General features: G+C 41.8%; 1 long non-coding RNA gene across 1 annotated transcript in view; it reads left to right on the plus strand.

Annotated features, from left to right (window-relative positions):
* The window catches only part of LOC105531924, a 76730-nt gene that overhangs the window by 18591 nt on the left and 46883 nt on the right, over positions 1 to 11256 (plus strand). The window contains exon 3 of the long non-coding RNA XR_001004886.1: positions 8789 to 8886. This is a non-coding gene — a long non-coding RNA (uncharacterized LOC105531924). The remainder of the gene's footprint in view (positions 1 to 8788; positions 8887 to 11256) is intronic.

Consider the following 11256-nt stretch of genomic DNA (forward strand, 5'->3'; position numbering starts at 1 on the left):
GTTGTTGTTGTTGTTGTTTTGTTTTGTTTTGTTTTTTGAGATGGAGTTTCGTTCTTGTTGCCCAGGCTGGAGTGCAATGGCGCGACCTCTGCTCACTGCAACGTCCGCCCCTTGGGTTCAAGGGATTCTCCTGCCTCAGCCTCCTGAGTAGCTGGGATTACAGGCATCTGCCACCATGCTTGGCTAATTTTTTGTATTTTTAGTAGAGACGAGGTTTCAGCATTTTGGTCAGGCTGGTCTCAAACTCCTGACCTCAGGTGATCCACCCACCTTGGCCTACCAAAGTGTTGAGATTACAGGCGTAAGCCACTGCACCTGGCCTTGTTTTGTTTTTAAAGAGGGAGATCGTAGAGTTGAAGAGAAAGGAGCAGTAGTACCATTCAGGAGCCTCAGATTCTCTCGACAGAATCTCTCCCCGTCAAGCCCTGTAATTCTATGTTTTGTGACTTTCCCAATTTGGCTCGTAAGTCTGCAAGGGACAGAAGTCAAATCCACTGACTACCACCACTGGACACTTTCCACTGTATCCCATGTGAAACAGGTTGTTGCAAATGACATGGGTCTTGAGCAGCTGCCTCTCCTTCCCACAAGTAGAAATTTGAACCAATAAATCATCACATGATCCATTCACTGACAAATAAAATCCAGCCTTTATTGAGCACATATTACATGCCAGGCACTCCACTAAAACTTTCCTCACATTAGCTTACCTTACCCTCGTAACAACCCCAGGAGACAGGTAGGTTTATAATCCCTTTTTCTTCAGAAAAAGAAACTGAGGCTTAGAGATCTAATATATTTTACAAATATTTAAGAAGAATAATAGGTGTACCCTGGTTGGTCCCCTGGCCGCCACCACAGTCTGTGCAAAGCATTTGATTTTAAGTCATCCTTCCATATTGTGGATGACACTGCTTGTTGCCTAACCAATATCCATTCTCCTGTTCTTTTTTGTGAATAAGTGCAATACTTTAACAGGGGAAATTTGATAACAAGTGGTACAGACAATTCTATAGAAATATACAGTAACCATGTTATTAATTGCCTGCTTCGAGAGTGATACTTTAACCTCAGTAGTTTATAGCAACCGCAAGAGAGTATTTCACTTGATTGTGGACAGTTTAAAGACAAAAAAATTAGGCGTCTTGCAAAGGAGATGGAGATTCAGGGACTCTCAGTTATTGGGCAAAGCGTCTACAGTCAGAGACAGTAAAAGTTTGATTTGCAGCTGTTTGTTGGGTATTAGGCAAAATTCTCTTGCTGATTCTAGTGTCTGGTGGAGATTCCAATTTAAAGAGCTCTTGAGAGTATATTCCATGTAGTCTTCCTATCTCTCACATCTGAAATTCCACCCACCTATAAAAACTGGTATGGTTATAAAGTTGTTAGAATATGAGTGCATCTGTTACCAACTGTGTTTCTTTTTTCTTTTTCCTCTTTTTTTTTATGGTTTTAAAATGAATTAAATAGAAGACCACCTTGGTCTCCCAAAGTGCTGGGATTATAGGCATGAGCCACTGCTCCCAGCCAACTGTGTTGGACAAAAAGTGGTAGAGTCAGCTATTTTCTGGGGTGTTTTAGCACATAAAGTCTGTCAAATGCAATCAACTTCTGAGATCTCACAAGCTATTTCTGTGAGCCCACTATTAGCAAGACGAGACCAAGTTTAGAGAAATCCAGCCTCTTGAAACAGCTGTAAATCATCTTATAGAAAAAAAGTGGAGTTTTGGCTGGGCGCGGTGGCTCACACCTATAATCCCAGCATTTTGGGAGTCCAAGGCAGGCGGATTCCTTGAGGTTAAGAGTTCAAGACCACCCTGGCCAACATAAGGAAACCTGTCTCTACTAAAAATACAAAAATTATACAGGCGTGGTGGCATGTGCCTGTAATCCCAGCTACTCAGCAGGCTGAGGCAGGAGAATTGCTTCAACCCGGGAGGCGGAGGTTGCAGTGAGCTGAGAACGAGCCACTGCACTCCAGCCTAGGCGACAGATAGAGACTCTGTCTCCAAAAAAAAAAGCAAAAAAGTGGATTGCTGCAAATGTTTGTATATATGTAGCATGAGTAAAAGCAGTATTGCCATGAAATCTTAAAATTGTGAGTTCCAGGCAGGGCACGGTGGCTGACACCTGAAATCCCAGCCACTTTGGGAGGCTGAGGTGGGTGAATTGCTTGAGATCAAGAGTTGGAGACGAGCCTGGGCAATATAGCGAAAACCCGTCTCTACAAAAAACACAAAAGTTTGCCACACATAGTGGCAGGCACCTGCAGTCCCAGCTACTTGGGAGGCTGAGGCAGTAGAATCGCTTGAGCCCAGGAGGCAGAGGTTGCAGTGAGCCAAGATCATGTCACTGAATTCAAGTCTGGGTGACAGAGCAAAACTCTGTCTCAAAAAAAAAAAAAATTGTGATTTCCTTTAATAAATCAACAAATTAATCATTATTAGTCATGTTTTATGTGCCTAGTACAGTTAAAATACAGGGAGAAAATCATGATATGATTCCTACCCAGAATTTGCGTATAGGGGGACAAAAACCAGGTACACTTAAAAATTAGTCAGTGAATAATTAAAATATAAATATTTAAAAGTTAAGCCTTCAAAATATCATCTTGTATGCAATAAATACATAAAATTTTATCTGTCAAAAAAAAAGTTGTCAAGTGTAAAAATTTAGTGAAAGTAGATCAACACAGAGTGGGGAAACCAGGCCAGTTATATGTGTTCACTGTAACATTCCATAGAGTACAGAATGCACAGTATAGAATTCTGATTACATTCCAAGCAATGTTTTATGAGGGGTGCTGACTCTAAGTGTCCTTAGTGTGTAACCTTGGGCATGGCACTTAACCTCTCTGTAAACTAGAGTTGTTGTGAGTAAATAAGAGAGTAGGTAACTGTAAGAATGTCAGGAATTGCTATGGGCAGTTGTGAGATGATGCTTAAACTCCAAAGACCCCAGAAGTTTAGGGACAGGATGAAAGACTTGTAATTGGGATTCTAATAATTAGTATAATTGGGAATAGAATAAGTTGACTTTCGTTTGAGATGTTTTACAGAAATAAAGAAGGAATTTTTGCATATGGTTGAGAGTGATGATGACTTCTACGATCCCTCCCAGCTTTAAAATTCCCAGATACATAAATCAAACTTGCAGTCATGAAGAGTAAATGGTAGGCCCCAAAGAGCATGGTTACAGGTGGGTGTTAGGCTGGAAAGAGAGTCCTGTGGCTCTTTTTGGGTCCTAATAATAGATGTTCCAGAGAACATCTCTAATTTTAAGACATGTTTCTACACAATGCTTTGCTTGAGTGAATTGAGGTGAGAGCAGACCACTTCTTTCCCCATTCCCAATCCTTTAGGTACAGAGGGGAGATTTCTGGAGAAGTGAATGGGTATCTATGAGTTATTACAAAGCCAGCTCTGTGTGGGTTCAGCTGCTTTGTAAAAGAGGGATTGGTCTAGACACATGAGATGATTTTTTTTTCAGCATCTCTTCCACCACCATCATCTTAGGCCAAGTTACCACCATCCTGAACCACTTCAATAGCTTTTTAAACAGCTCACCTAGATTCACTCTGGCTCACCTCTGATGAGTTCTCCACTCAGCAATTTGAATGGCTTCCATGCTCCTTGGATAAAAACAAATTCCCAACATGGCCTATAGGGCCCTATATGGTGTGACCTTTTCTATCATTCTAGCCTCATCTTGCTCTCCATTCTTTCACTGGCTTTCTTTCTATCCCATCCTGGGACAAATGCTCTTCTCCACCCTCATCCCCATGTGAACTCCTGCTCATACTTTAGATATCAGCACCAGGTCACCTCCTCAGAGCAGCCTTCCCTGACCAGACTGAAGCTCCCTAGTACAGGCTCTCATTTGGCCATGGAATGTGACTCTTCTTTATTGCACCTGTCAAAATCGCAATTTTATGTTTCTTATGATTATTTGATTTACAGTTTAGTGCATTTGATTTATGTGTATCTCCCCCCAAGTCTTCATAATATCAGCTCTGTATGACTGGTTAGTCACTATTTTATCCAGTCTTAGCACACTGCCAGGCACATAACTGGTACACAAAAATTGTTGCTGAGTGAATGAATGAACCTGATCTATGATGATGTTTTCAAATATTCTATAAAATGAAGTTGAGTAAAAAATTAAATGACTTTAGAAAACACTTTACGCAGTATTATTTAAGCCTCCATCTCTACCCCCCACACATATTTTCATATAAAAGACTGGCAAATCCTGCAGTAAAGAAGCCCTCAACTTATTTGACCACAGGATATAAACCAGGACATACTGTGGGCAACACTTCTACTCAAGAGAGACAACTTAGATACCCATGCTAGTGCTGTTTCTGGAAGCAGCAAATGGCAGGAAATATCCTAAATGTGTAGTAAAAGAGACTTCCCAAGAGTTGGCCAGACATGGTGGCTCATGCCTATAATCCCAGCACTTTGGGAGGCCAAGGCAGGTGAATCACTTGAGATCAGGAGTTTGAGACCAGCCTGGGTAACATTGTGAAATCCCGTCTTTACTGAAAATACAAAAATTAGCCAGGTGTGGTGGTACACACCTGTAGTCCCAGCTACTTGGAAGGCTGAGGCATGAGAATTGCTTGAACTCAGGAGGTGGAGGTTGCAGTGAGCTGAGATCGCACCACTGCACTCCAGCCTGGGTGACAGAGTGAGAGTCTGTTTAAAAAAAAAAGAGAGAGAGAGAGAGAAATTTCACCAGAGTCAAGCTGCCTTGGGAATCCAGGCAAGTCTAGGATTTAAGATGTTTTAAATGGTGCCACAAGCACAAACAAGTTCTACAAATAGAACCTGCACAAGTAGCTGAAGAATGGACTCTGCTCAGCATGGTATGTAGCACAGTAAACATTTGTTTGGTGAATGAATGGAGAGAGAAAGTATCTGGGGTGATCACATCTTAGCTGGTGGTCTCATCTTTTCAAAGAAAATATAATTATATTGTTAAATCTAAAATTCAAGTGTGAGTAGAAATCTTTATATGTGAGCATTTTTTTCTGGCTATGCAGTGAAGAATGAGGCATAATAAACCTGCAGCATTCACAGGAACTTACATACCTAGTAACTGGATTTAAAGAAGTACCATGAACACTCTGAAGACAATTAAATACTGATCTTGTTGGTTTTGTGATAAATGTTTTGTCCATCGCTGCTAACGCTAGGACTTAATATTAACTTCAGTTTTGTCAAATCCAATGTTTTCTTTTTCATTTTCACCCCAGTGCTTACCCTCCTTGATCTTTTGGTGTCTTTTTAACAGTGTCACAACTCCTCTTTCTTTCAATTCTTTCTGCCCTTGTTTCTGTGACCTGCACTTTCAATTCAGTTTTATTTCAACCAATATTTATTGATCATCTACACTGTGCCAGACACTGGACTACCATCATTGGTTTATTAACTCATTCATCAACATGAATTGAGTTCCTACTGGGTGTTGGACACTGCTCCAGTGACGGGATACAAAGATGAACAAGATGTCGTCCCTGACCTTAGAGGCCGCACAGTGTAGTGAAGGAGTCAGCTCACTATATCATGGAGGGGAGAGGCTGTTATAGAAGTGCACACTCAGCGCCTGTGGCCCTCAGAGAAATAATCAATTACTTCTCTATGGGGAGAGGGGGTACATTGCATAGCACCATGCCTGGCGTGTGCTAAATTTTCAACAAATATTTGTCAAAGAGACAAATAGTCTTTCAGGCAGAGACAATAACACAAACAGGGATCTCCAAGGAACCCTCACTAGCTAAAGTAGTGGTTTTCAACACAGTGAGGCAGAGTATTACATTCTCTGGGGGCAAGGAAGGGATGGTGAAGGGAACAATGTGTATCTGAAGGGGGATTGCATATGAAAAATGTATCCTACTGTTGCTATTTAACTTATAAATTTTACACACATGCATATTTAAAACCACATTACACAAAATATTTATAGATTCAATTTTATACATTTATATATCAAGAATGAGAATAAAATTATTTTCATAATATGAATTACAGAAAGTAAAACTCAAACTAGGAAAGCTGGATAAACATAGGTAAATATAGAAGTTCCAGAGGTTCTGCAGCAAAGCCATTGTCCTTTTGAGAATGACAGTGAGATTTTTATGTTTAACAAAAGGGGGTGTAGAATAATGGGTTTTGAAGGACTGTATTCTGTAGGTTAAGGTTTGTCAACTGGTGTCAGAATCAAAATCAAAATCACCTGGGGATCTTGTTTTTTTATCTTCATTTTATTTTATTTTTGTTTATTTATTGTTTTTGTTTTGGGCATCTTGTTTTAAAAAGCAAATTCCTGGATCCTACAGGTTACTTAATAATAGGGATACATTCTGAGAAAAGTATCATTAGGTGATTTCATCGTTCTGCAGACATCATAGAGTGTATTTAAACAAACGCAGATGGCATAGTCTACTACAAACCTAGGCTATATGGATAGCCTATTGCTCCTAGGCTACATGCCTGAACAGAATGTTAACGTACTAAATACTGTAGGCAATTGTAACACAGAAGTATTTGTGTATCTAACATATTTAAACCTAGAAAAAGTATAGCAAAAATACAGTATTATGATCTTATAGGACCATTGTCCTATAAGACAGTGTTCATCATTGACCAAAATGTCATTATGTGACTCATGACTCTGTGTGTGTGTATACATATGTATATGATTTATTATAAGGAATTGGCTTATGCAATTATAGAGGCTCAGAGGTCCCAAGATCTGCAGTCAGCTAGCTTGAGACTCAGGAGAGCTGATGATGTTAGTTTCTTTTATTTTTTTGTGAGATGGAGTTTTGCTCTTGTTGCCCAGGCTGGAGTGCAACGGCGGAGATCTCAGCTCACCGCAACCTCCGCCTCCTGGGTTCAAGTGATTCTCCTACCTCAGCATCCCAAGTAGCTGGGATTACAGGCATGCACCACCACACCCAGCTGATTTTTTGTAGTTTTAGTAGAGACGGGGTTTCTCCATATTGGTCAGGCTGGTCTCGAACTCCCGACCTCAGGTGATCTGCCTGCCTCAGCCCCAAAGTGCTGGGATTACAGGTGTGAGCCACTGTGCCTGGCCTCGATGTTAGTTTCATTTTGAAAGTTGGCAGGCTTGAGACCCAAGAACAACCCGTTTTTTAGTGGGAATCTGACGGCAGGAAAAGACCTGTGTGCAGCTCAAGTAGTCAGGCAGAAGGAGTTTCCTTTTACTCAGCCCTTTTGTTCTATTTGGGTCTTCAATTGATTAGATGAGGTTTACCCACATTAGGGAGGACAGTCTGCTTTACTTAGTCTACTAGGTCAAATGTTAGGTGTTTGTGTGTTTGTTTTGAGACAGAGCCTCACTCTGTCACCCAGGCTGGAGTTCAGTGGTATGATCTCAGCTCACTGCAACCTCCACCTCCCAGGTCCAAGCAATTCTTATGCCTTAGCCTCTTGAGTAGCTGGGATTACAGGCGCCTGCCACCATGCCCACCCGGTTAATTTTTGTATTTTTTGTAGAGACGAGATTTCACCATGTTGGCCAGGCTGGATTTGAACTCTTGGGCTCAAGTGATCTGCCTGCCTCAGCCTCCCAAAGTGCTGGAATTACACGTGTGAGTCACTGCGCCCAGCCAAATGTTAGTCTTACGCAGAAACACCCTCACAGATATACTCAGAATAATATTTGACCAAATGTCTGGACACCCTGTGGCTCAGTCAAGTTGACACAAAAATCAGCCATCACACAGATGGTTACTGATACATACTGTGTATCATATAGATGGTTTTGAATGCACACTGAAATCTGAGGACTTTTATAGGCCACTAGGGACATGGAAGGTTTTCAAAAAAAGTGATTTGATCAGATTAGCTGGGACATACTTAAGAAGGATCCCTGGTGACTATGTGGAAGGTAGATAGTGATAAGGTAGGATAGGTGAATCAGGGCAGGGTAGGGTGGAGCAAGACTGGAAGACAGGAAGGTATTGTGCAGGACAGAATGATGAGGTTCTATTCTTTTCTCTGCTAATGACCCTTTCCGCCTTACTATTGCTACATAACAAATTACTCCAGTGCTTAGTAGCTTAAAACAATTGTGGGTCAGAAATCTGGGAAGGGCTCTGCTGGGTGATTCACACTTGAGGTCTCCCTCTTAGTTGTAGTCAGATGTTGGTTGGGGCTTTATTTATCTTGTCTGTGCTAAGATAAATAAAGATGCATGGTTGGCAGTTGATGCCAGCTGTCATCTGCTGTACACAGCCTCTCCAGCAGGGTAGTCTGGGGGTAGTCAGACTTCTTACGTGACATATGGCTTCATTTCAAGAGAACCAGGCAGAAGTTGCATGGCCTTTTCTGATCTAGCTTCAGAAGTCACACAACATCTCCTCTACTGTACTCAATTAGTCAAAGCAGTATCAAGTGGTCCAGAGTCAAGGAGGGTGGGAGGAATTAGACTCCACTTCTTGATGAAGGCAATGACCAGTTGACAATATAGAAGAACACATGGGATGGGAACACGTGTTGTGGCCATCTTTGGAAAAAACAATCTGATATAGCTCCCAAATTGACTTATTTTATATACACAATTGCCCCCAAGATCTCTCCACTTGGAAGTTTTGTTGTCAACTCAAGTCTAAAGGAGAATTTATCACAACAAACCTCCATCCCATTATTATTGTTATTATTATTATTGTAATATGATAACTTTTTTAAAAAACATAGACTAAAACATTTTTCTTTCTTTTTTTTTTTCTTTGAGACAGCATCTTGCTGTCACCCAGGCTGGAGTGCAATGGTGCCATCTCGGCTCACTGTGACCTCTGCCTCCTGGGCTCAAGCCATCCTCCTACCTCAGCCCTCCAAGTAGCTGGGATCACAGGTGCACGCCACCATGCCCATCTAATTTTTGTATATTTTGTAGAGACAGGGTTTCTCCATGTTGCGTAGGCTGACTAAAACCTTTTATGTCTGACTTTTCTCTCTCTGAAAATAATCTGCTACAAAGTCCTATTTTTTCTTCTTCCTTTATGTTGGTTCCACATCCCACTTCCCTAATTCTGGAGTGGGACCCTAACTGAAGTCCATTTACCTAAATTTCTAATATTGGGTTCCCTAGGAAGTGAACTCTGAGGCACAGCTTAGCATGCATGGTTTTTCTTAAGGAGTTATTTTGAGATGGACACTTGTGACAGGGAAGAGAAGGAACTAAAATTGGGAAGGAGAAAAAGTGGAGCTGCAATATTGGCCCAACACAGCCTCAGCTGACTCAGTGGGGAGCTCTGGAGTTACAATGTTCCTTCAGAGTTGTCCCACGATGGGCTAAGACGGATGAGCCTTTATGTTTCTGCATTGTCCAGTCATTGGATGGGCCACCATGGAAAGGAGCATGAACTTGGGCAAGGCAGCTCTCTGCAGTTGAGGAAATCCCCAAGTGGCTGACAGCTGCTGGCTGTCCACTCATGGCACTCCCAGGAGCTGGAGCAACAAGTCCTTCCTTCATTCAGTCTTCAGCAAACTTTGTTCCACATCATTCTCTCCATGTTGACTTACCCTCTGATTATTTCATGGCCGCTATTTTGCCCCACTCCAGTGCAGCTAGGTTATGAGCTCAAGGGAAGGAATGGAGGCCGGCCTTTTCCCCACGATGTTCAGCACAGGTGAAGTACAGATATATGTATAGTCAGAACTCAAAAGGTGCTTCGTAATCAGTTTACCAGGGCTTTGGATTGATGCAGAGATTGCTGACCGTAATGTTTGTATTACCATTACCGTAGCAGAAAAAATGTTTTAGGGGACCTTCACCTCATTGCCTTTCTGAGGGAGAAGAAAACTAACATCCTTGTTATTAATAGCTGCCCAGAGCTTGCTGTGCTGGGCAGGGAGTGGGAGTAGTGCCTGGAAACAGTGCCTCTCTGATTCGAGCTGCACCTGAGGTCCTACTCCCCACCCGGCCTTTTCCCTTCAGGAAGTAGAGCTGGGATCCTTCTTGTTCTCACGGGGTGCTGTGTGCATTTAACTAATGAGCGGCTATAAAGTGTTGTCTAAATGTCGAGTATAATTATGGTTAGCAATTACTTTTGCCTGGAGAGGCAGCATTCCAGCCATTGTCGAGGGAGGGAGATAAGTGATAGAGTATTCTCTTAGAGACTCGGGGAGCAGGAGCTGCTTTCCTGCCCTCAGAAGGTCAGGAATCTGGATGCAGCTTTCACCCACACACAGGACACACCTAGGCAGGAATCCCCCGTGGGGTCATATTTTTCTTTATAGATTCATTTCCAAATTGGGGAGAGAGAAAAGCATTTCTGAAGTGCACTGCCAGGAGCCACCATCAAGGTAGTTTCTTATAGTGTGGTTGCGCTCTGAAAGCCACTCATGAAGACCCCGTCTTCCTCTGGACCCCAGAGATGTTGTGGGTGAAATCCACCTGCAGATTTTCTTGCCACCCCCACAGCGTTACCACAGCATCTGAAATTTAACAATAGCCTCTGCAGTCATAATAATACATTAAAAGGACTTTGGAGATCCCTAAATGGAAATTTCTATGTGATTTTTATATTTAGAATTCTTTCTCTCCCTCTGGGTAAATTTTATAAATAACCATTGGGAATGCTGAACAGAATTCAATTTCCATATTGATTCTCTTTTGTCTTTTCACATAGGAAATACCAAGCAATTTTTTGTCATGTAATCTTTTCCCATGAAGGTTTATAGAATTAGATAACGTAAACTGGCAGGTAAATAGGAAAGGAAGGAAGAAAAGAAGGAAACAATTGTGTGGAAATAAGCAGTGGTTTGCTTAGAAAGAAATGAAATTCCTTGTTATATCTTGAGATAAATACAGGTTCATCTCACGGTCCTGCCCGTTTGTAGTTAGAGTTGGAGGCTATACTAGCTAACATTGATTGAACACTTGCTGCGATCCACATAAACCTCAGGTACTTCCTATGTCTTATCTCCTTTACATCTCACATTAACCCTGGAAGTAGATATTATTATCAACCCATTTTACAGAGTAGAAACTGAAGACTCTAGAAATTAAGGAATTTACTACATGTGTCCATCTGGCTCCAGAGCCATGGCTCCTAACATCACTCTGCTACTAAAGGCTGGGTGGGGCATGCTGTGAATCTGTAGGGATTGTTGTTTTTAGAAAGAAGAGCCAGAGCACTGTAAGTTCCTGGGATCAATGAAGATTCCTTCATGCCAGCTCACTATGGACACCCCAGAAGCATTTTTGACCCTCTTTACC

Source organism: Mandrillus leucophaeus, unplaced genomic scaffold (genome assembly GCF_000951045.1).
Source record: "Mandrillus leucophaeus isolate KB7577 unplaced genomic scaffold, Mleu.le_1.0 Scaffold921, whole genome shotgun sequence".
Taxonomy (NCBI): domain Eukaryota; kingdom Metazoa; phylum Chordata; class Mammalia; order Primates; family Cercopithecidae; genus Mandrillus; species Mandrillus leucophaeus.